General features: G+C 35.1%; 1 long non-coding RNA gene across 1 annotated transcript in view; it reads left to right on the forward strand.

Annotated features, from left to right (window-relative positions):
- The window catches only part of LOC125619789, a 58217-nt gene extending 53530 nt beyond the window's left edge, over window positions 1-4687 (forward strand). Inside the window, exon 3 of the long non-coding RNA XR_007351380.1 lies at window positions 3485-4687. This is a non-coding gene — a long non-coding RNA (uncharacterized LOC125619789). The remainder of the gene's footprint in view (window positions 1-3484) is intronic.
- Window positions 4688-8352: the final 3665 nt, after the last annotated feature.

Genomic DNA, 8352 nt, shown 5'->3' on the forward strand with positions numbered 1-8352 from the left:
TAACCTGGATTCTGTGGGCGCGACCCCTCCCCAGGCGCTCGTACTTTCACAGTCTGCCTGCTCTGGCTTTACTGTATCATCTCTGAAAGTGTTCAAGGAGCACCATTTATGTACATATTATGGCTTTTAGTCCAGTCAACTGTACTCTGCGACCAAGGGTTTTAATCCAGTGCCAGAGGGTTGCAATCCAGTTAACTCTGCCCTGAGTCTCAGGGTTTCTATATTTTTCCTTCCTTCAGGTGGTCATAGCTAGAGAAAGGTTTCCAGCATTTTAGAAAGGCTCTCAATTTCTCTGCGGGCTCCCTGGGCATCCTTCTTGTTGCTGTGTCTGTGACTAAAGCTTTTTCTCCGTGGGAAGGGTGAGCCTGGCACTCTTCTATTAGACCTGGCCGCAGAACGCAGGAGCTTGAATTGAGGGCTTGTTTGCCAAGAAACTAAACAAAACCATTAATGGGATCGTGGCTGTCTCTTCCACCAGCCGGATTGTTAGGAGCAATTGCCATTCCCAGAGGCAGAAGTTCCAGGCGGGCCCTGTTGAGAGGAATTTGGGCTTTGGCAATCTTGAAGGGGCTTGAGGGAATGAGAATACAGTTTTTATATCTTGCTAGGGATAATCCCTGTGGGGCGGGGAGCGCAGTCCTGAACCGGAGCACACAGAGGAACAGAGGAGCCCTGTAAAGAGACTATATTCTTGCAAAGCCATCAGCAAGAAGCCATACTCTCCCCGGCCTCCAAGTTACTAATCCACCCCATTTGTCTCTTTGGTGTTCCAGTAGCATTTGATTTGTTAGGGCCAGGCTTTCCCAATGAGGTGGAGATGCCTGGAGAGGGAGAAGGGCATTTCTACAAATAGGGAATGTAGTGTTGGCTGCCAGGTTCTTAGAATTACACGTGGAAGGATCTGCAGGTTAGGGCCTGGAAAGGCAGGATCAGCTGTCCAGGCTAAAAATTTAGTTCGAAAAACAACAGAAGGGATAAGGAGGGTGTGATAAACAGATCAGTGGGAGGACATTCACAGGCAGAGCAGCCCAAATTAAAGCCAGCTTGCCAGTCCATTTTTAACTCGGACCAAGGCAGCTGCACCGCCTGAAGGTCAGGCCAGCTTAGGAAGGAGATGCTGATAGGCTGCTCTTTCAAAGCAGATTTCCATTTCTATTTCAATAACAAAAGTGGAAAATAAACAAGTCCACTGAAGCCAATTAAAAAGCAGTTTCTGTGGCTGGTGTATTCAGGATGGATGGATGGACCCCTGTTTAGGTGTCTGATGCCCACTGCTGAGCAGTCTGTTCCTGGGCTCGCCACAGCACCTCCTGTCCTTATCTGGGCAGCAATATTAACCTGTTGCTTCCCACCATTCCAGAAGTGTCACATGTTTAAAAACTTAAATTGAGCAACAAATACACCAGTCATGGTAACTTTTGAAATAAATATTATGTTTTTAGTATTCTGTTCTTTTGAAAAAAGTAGTTGGTGAATAATATATATATATATTATATAGTATAAAGGATATATAAGCTCTAGATTTCCAACCTATTTTAATGCACTGTGTCAATTTTATTGAAATACTTCCAGAATTGAAAACTTGGGACTTAATGGGTTAATGATGTTCCATTTTACCTTTCTCTGAGGATGGTTCTTAGAATTAAGATAATCAAAGAAATAAAGAAATCAGAAATAAAGAAATTAGCCGTTGCAAATCCTTAGGGTATTTAGTCATAATTTAGAAACTAAGTACTCCCACAGGGCCAGAAATATCATGGGAATTTTTAGAAAGCAGCAGTTAGTCTTGGCTCACCTGACTAACTGAAATTTTGCAACACCCTGTGGGATTTTGCTTCAGAAAACAATTTATCTATGTGCAGAATACTTCAACAATTATCATTTATTTATTTATTTATTGGCTGAATGAGCCTTACTCTCAGGAGTTATAGTGCATAAGGAATGATTGATAGAGAACACACACTTGGAAAAATTGGCAGACATTGTCCTTTTTTATCTACTTAAAATGGTAAAGAAATTCTTTCTATCAGGGGTCTGCATCTTTGAAAGGTTAAACAGCTGGTTTGAAAAAAAAAATGAAGCACAGAACAGAATTAGGGAAGACCAAGTTCCTTAAGTCTCAACATGAGATGATCTACTTAGTCTATTATATTTTTTTAAATATTGTAGGGACAGTTAATTTGTAACTGAAAATTCATCACATTAGTGTACTTCAAGTATTTACCAAATGCAGTGATAAAGCATGTTTTATTGTTGTTTCACCACATCTAACTAATACTACAAAAACATGGAGGCATTTACTGCAGATAATAGTCATGAATGAATAGAAAATCTGATTGGTTAAATAATTTGCTTGCCTTTCATACACCAATGTATTATAGCAAACTACCAAAATCATAAGCAAGGCCTTTCGACTTAAACATGCTTGCTTTTTTATTCCTACAATTTACTCATCTATTAACAAAAAGAAAAACAGCAGTAACAAATGACAACTATGTTTATCTGATGTACATGATGCAAATATTTAAGTTCCGAACGATTCATGTATAAGTATAGTATTCATAGTATCATTGCTTACCTAAAGTGTAAATTCAGAATACCAGGGATATCACAAAACCAAAAATGGTACTTTAATGCATAGTTATATGAAATGCTGGTGTCTTGTGAATTCATTATTTGGAATGTTGAATATTTATTATGTGTTTCACCAGTCGATTGTCTCACTCTGTCCCCTATGAGCCATTGTTTCTGAATGTTTATTAATGCATTTACATTCAGTGCATGGCTTATTTCATTTCATCAACTATGACACCTGAGATAACATTGCTGGGCTTCTTAATCTGCACAGTGGATTCAGGGAGGATTCACAAGACATGGAAGTTGATCTGTACAATATCCAAGGTATGTCTGTGGACTCACAGCATTTTTATGAGGCTTAAGAGAAACACTTTTAATCAATGCTAAATATTATCTCTTCTGTATAAACAAATATGAGATATATAAATGAATATCATCTCTGTCTTTCCCCGGTTGTGCTAAATTTGTGAATTTGGTGCCTGTGTGAAGTGCTTAGAACAAGTCCTGGTATAATGCAAATGCTTAGTGAGTGGGATTATTGTTATTGCTATTATTATTGCTCTGAAACTGTAGTTCCCTTGTTCAGTGCAATAAGCAAAGAAGTAAAAGGGGTTGGGGAAGTATTGTTAATGTAGAACAAAATTTATGGTCTTGCCTTTTTGCAGGAAATCTGGAAAATATTTGCTACTGATTAGGAAGGCCTTTTTTATTATAAGACATCCATCACTGCATGGGAAACCAGGAAAGAGAACTATTGATGAGATGTAAAAAAATAACGTGGGTGAAAAATCACATTGGTGTGAAATGCAGTTATATGTGCTAATGAAATTTATAGACAATTGAAATTACTGTCTATGGAATCTTCCACTTGTTTCAAGATATGCATTTTTCTCTGTTAACATTCTAGATGAGATATATCATCATCATGTTTTTCTTTGAAGATGCTATACCAAGAAGTTTTCCACTCAATGATTAATCATGCAATATGAGTTATTCTGTATTAAGATGGAGGATTTCACATTAAGTAAAGGTAACATGGACACTTATCTAATATAAAACAAAACAGGGCCCAATATAAAATAATGTGTAATACCTGCTGTTACAAGCTGAATCTTTCAGTAGCAGAAGGCATTGCCTCTCTAAATTTAATCAGAGAATATGTTACCATAGTGACTTGTCTCTTAAAATAGTTGTATCATTTTGTTCTTGTCATAAACAATGCTCTGTATTATCTCTTTTTAAATAAAGAAAACTAAGAAGTTTAAATGTGCACAATATCTGCTTTTCCTTAGTTATGGAAAGATTTATAGTTCAGGTGCCCATTATCACAGAATGTCAGCCAGGAACATGGAGTTGGTCTTTTGACATTTTTCTAGGGATACATCTTAAAACCTTTGAAAATCACAAACTTGAGAATACCTTGATGGCATTTCATTTCTCTGGAATTCCTTATGTGCATGAAGATAATAGTCTGTGTGCTCATATAGGTGTTTTATCCTTTATCAGTCCCCCTTCCTGTACCAGCCAAGTATCATTCTTGTGAACTGGCCTTATATAGCATTTGACATTCATGCTACTCAGGAGACCGAGGCAGGAGGATCCCAAGTTGGAGGCCAGCCTGTCTCAAAATAAGAAATAAAAATGACCAGGATATAACACAGTGTTAAAATGCTCCTGGGTTCACTGCTTAGTACCCCACCTCTCAGATATGTTTAAACTAATAGGTCTGAGAAACCTGTAATTTGGAAACAACTCATTTGGAAGAAAGGAAGGAAAGAAGTAATAATTCTAAATTTACTAAAGCACTTAGATGTATATTAATTTCTGCTGCTATAATTATATCATAAAATATATTTTAAAATATTGAGTTGGTTTTTGAAATATTATGCTTGTGATTGGGAATGATGTATATTATGGTAGAGGAGATAAATCATAAATGCAGAAACAGCCCTTCAGGAGATATCCATGTAGCTCAAGTACATTCAGTTGTGTAACGAGGCTGATGCATCATTTCTAAGTTAAGCAATAAATGGGACTTATCAAATTAATGTATGACATTGTATAATTACAGCTGGTTTATGTGTTTTCTGCTAAAGGCTTATGAAACAGTGCTCATCTCTGAATGGGTATCAGAGCCACACAGCTTATTGCTTTCACTTTGTGCTCTTACTCTATTGGCTTGGTCTTCAAATTCTGGCTTTGCCCCGAGTAGGCATTGTGAAATTAACTTAAATCCTTCGAATCTCAGTTTCTTTCTCTGTAATATGGCATATCATTTGATAGAATGAGGTTTAAGTTTCGGGCAATGTAACTGGTATAATTTAAAAGTTCACTCAAAGGTGATCATTCTTAACACATACAGCTATATGAATTTGTTCATATTCTATAGCAGTAAATAATCCATGAAGTGAATAATTTTTTTAGGACAGTTGTTGGTTTTTCTCTGAGTATCATGGGCAATCAAGAGTGCTCTACTTTTAGTATCTATGGTCAATTCAGAAGTTCCATACACAGTACATATTTGAGTTTGTCTTTTATAGCAATATTACTACTGTCTATAAAGAAATTTATGTGTAAAGTACTTCTTAAAAAGTATTTTTAATGTGTTCTGTATTTAAATAGTGCTGTGAAAACTTCATAAATCAGAAATATTTTTGTATTTTCTATATTAGGGAACTATTTGCAAATAGATATTATAAAGGCATAAATCTTGTAGGTAGAATCTAACAAGTATAATAATAAAAATCAGTTTTAACATAATGATATTTATATTTTTATTATTAAGTTGTCCAGGGGAAGTATTACTAATGCAGGTCCAGAAAACTTAAAATAAAATAGTAAAATGAGTAAAGAAGAATTGACTTTGAATTTGCAAACAAATAGCCAACTTTTAAGGTGTAGAATGGAAATAAAAAGATAATGATCACATGACTGAAAAAGCACATTGCTCCTGACTTTCAAGTATGAAATTCCCCCCTCAGGTTACCACATTTACTAGTTTTTATATATCCTTCTTAAATTTCTTTATGGAAATACAAATATATATACATATATATATATATATATATATATATATATATGTGTGTGTGTGTGTGTGTGTGTGTGTGTATTTTTTCACATATAGTCCCATTTCACCCTTTTTTTCCTAAAGAGAAATTTTGTATTTTTGTTCTCCACATTGCCTTTTTGCACTGAGGATATAGCATAGAGATATTTTCATATGAATATATAGCTTTATCTTTTGCTCTTTTCCCCCCTCAACTATGCAGTGTTCTGCTTTATAGATATTTATCTAACCAATAAAATAAGTTCTAGAGGTACATTTTGGTTATTTAAAGATTTTTACAATTGCATACTATGCTGTGTATATTTAAAGATCTTATAAATAAGTCACTTTGAGTGTGGGCATGTATATCTATGTGGTAAATTCTCATAGGAGGGACTTCTGATCAAATAACACACAGGCAAGATGTGTTTTTGATAGATTGTGATAAATTATCCTTCATGGGGATTGTACAGTTTGGGGCACCTACCCATAAGGAATGAGACTTTCTGTTTCTTGATAGTCTCTCCAATATTTGTTCATTTTATAATTATTTTATTAATTATCTATTATACCTTTTTATATAGTTTAACATGCTCTAGAACCCTATTGGTTAATAGGTGTAATTTTTCTCATTCTGGTTAGAAGGGATGTTATCATCCTAATTTTAAAAGGAGAGAAACTAAAAATGGAAACTATTAATCCTAATTCTCAGACAAAACTAGAAATACATCATTTCCTTCCTGTTTTCACTTTTGGGGAAAGCCTGGAAACTATGTCTACAATGACCCTTATAACTTCACTGACTGGTTGACTCAGTCAAAAAAATTCACTGTCTTCCCCCTTCTCCACATACTGTATACTAAATTGTCAACTAGATGTTTTGTTGTTATCTGGGGACATTGGTGTTTAATGAAGCCAAAGTCCCTCTGATGTTTGTTAAAGAGAGAATCTTCTTCAGAAAGAGAAAAACATCCTGTAATATAAAACTTTACAAGTCACTTGTAACTAAATTTTCATTTCAAATAGATAAGACATTTACCTCCTTTATTTATTTATTTATTTATTATTTTTAAATTCTAATTTGTTATATATGACAGCAGAATGCATTACAATTCATATTACACATATAGAGCACACTTTTTCAGGTCTCTGGTTGTATACTATTCGTGTCTTCATACATGTACTTAGGATAATGATGTCCATTTCATTCCACATCTTTTCTACCCTACCTTCCCCTCCCTCCCCTTTGCTCTATCTAGAGTTTGTTTAATCCACCCATGATCCCACCAACCCCATTATGAGTCAGCATCCTTATATCAGAGAAAACATTTGGTATTTTGTTTTTTGGGGATTGGCTAATTTCACTTAGCATTGTATTCTCCAACTCCATTTACCTGCAAATGCCATGATTTTATTCTCTTTTAATTCTGAATATTCCATTATTATGTATATATACCACATTTTCATTATCCATTCATCAACTGAAGAGCATCTAGGTTGGCTCCACAGTTTAGCTATTGTGAATTGTGCCACTATAAACATTGATGTGGCTGTGTCCCTGTAGTACGCTGTTTTTAAGTCCTTTGGGTATAGATCTAGGAGTGGGATAGTTGAATCCAGTGGTAGTTCCATTTCCCAGTTTTCCAAGAAATCTCTATACTACTTTCCATATTGGCTGCACCATTTTGAGTCCCATCAGCAATGTATTAGTGTGCCTTTTCCCCCCACATCTCACCAACATTTATTGTTGTTTGTATTCTTAATAGCTGCCATTCTGATTAGAATCAGATGAAATCTTAAGAGTAGTTTTGATTTGCATTTCTCTAGTTGCTAGAGATGTTGAACATTTTTTCATATATTTGTTGAATTGATTGTATATCATCTTCTGAGAAGTGTCTTTTCAGTTCCTTGGCCCATTTATGATTGGGATATTTATTTATTTATTTTTTGGTGTTAAAATTTTTGAGTTCTTTATATATCCTATAGAGTAGTGCTCTATCTGATGTACATGTGGTAAAAAATTTGCTCCCCAAATGTAGGCTCTCTATTAACCTCACTAATTGTTTCTTTTGCTGAGAAGAAGCTTTTTAGTTTGAATTCATTCCATTTATTAATTCTTGATTTTAATTCTTATGCTATAGGAGTCTTATTAAGGAAGTCAGGGCCTAATTCGATATGATGGAGATTTGGGCCTACTTTTTCTTCTGTTCAGTGCAGAGTCTCTGATTTAATTCCTAGGTCCTTGATCCACTTTGAGTAGAGTTTTGTGCATGGTGAGAGAGAGAGAGATTTAATTTCATTTTGTTGCATATGGATTTCCAGTTTTCCCAGCACCATTTGTTGAAGAGGCTATCTTTTCTCCAATGTATGTTTCTGGTGCCTTTGTCTAATAAAAGATAACTGTAGTTATGTGGGTTTGTCTCTGTGTCCTCTATTCTGTACCATTGGTCTACCAGTCTATTTTGGTGCCAATACCATGCTGTATTATAGTTTAAGCTCTGGAATACTGATGTCACTTATTACACTCCTCTTGCTAAGGATTGCTTTAGCTATTCTGGGTCTCTTATTTTTCCAGATGACTTTCATGACTTCTTTTTCTATTTCTATGTGGAATGTCATTGGGATTTTGATTTGGATTTTATTGAATCTGTATAGTGCTTTTGTTAGTATGGTCATTTTGACAATATTAATTCTGCCTATCCAAGAGCAAGGTAGATCTTTCCATCTTC

This window comes from Marmota marmota, unplaced genomic scaffold (genome assembly GCF_001458135.2).
Source record: "Marmota marmota marmota unplaced genomic scaffold, marMar, whole genome shotgun sequence".
Classification (NCBI taxonomy): Eukaryota; Metazoa; Chordata; class Mammalia; order Rodentia; family Sciuridae; genus Marmota; species Marmota marmota.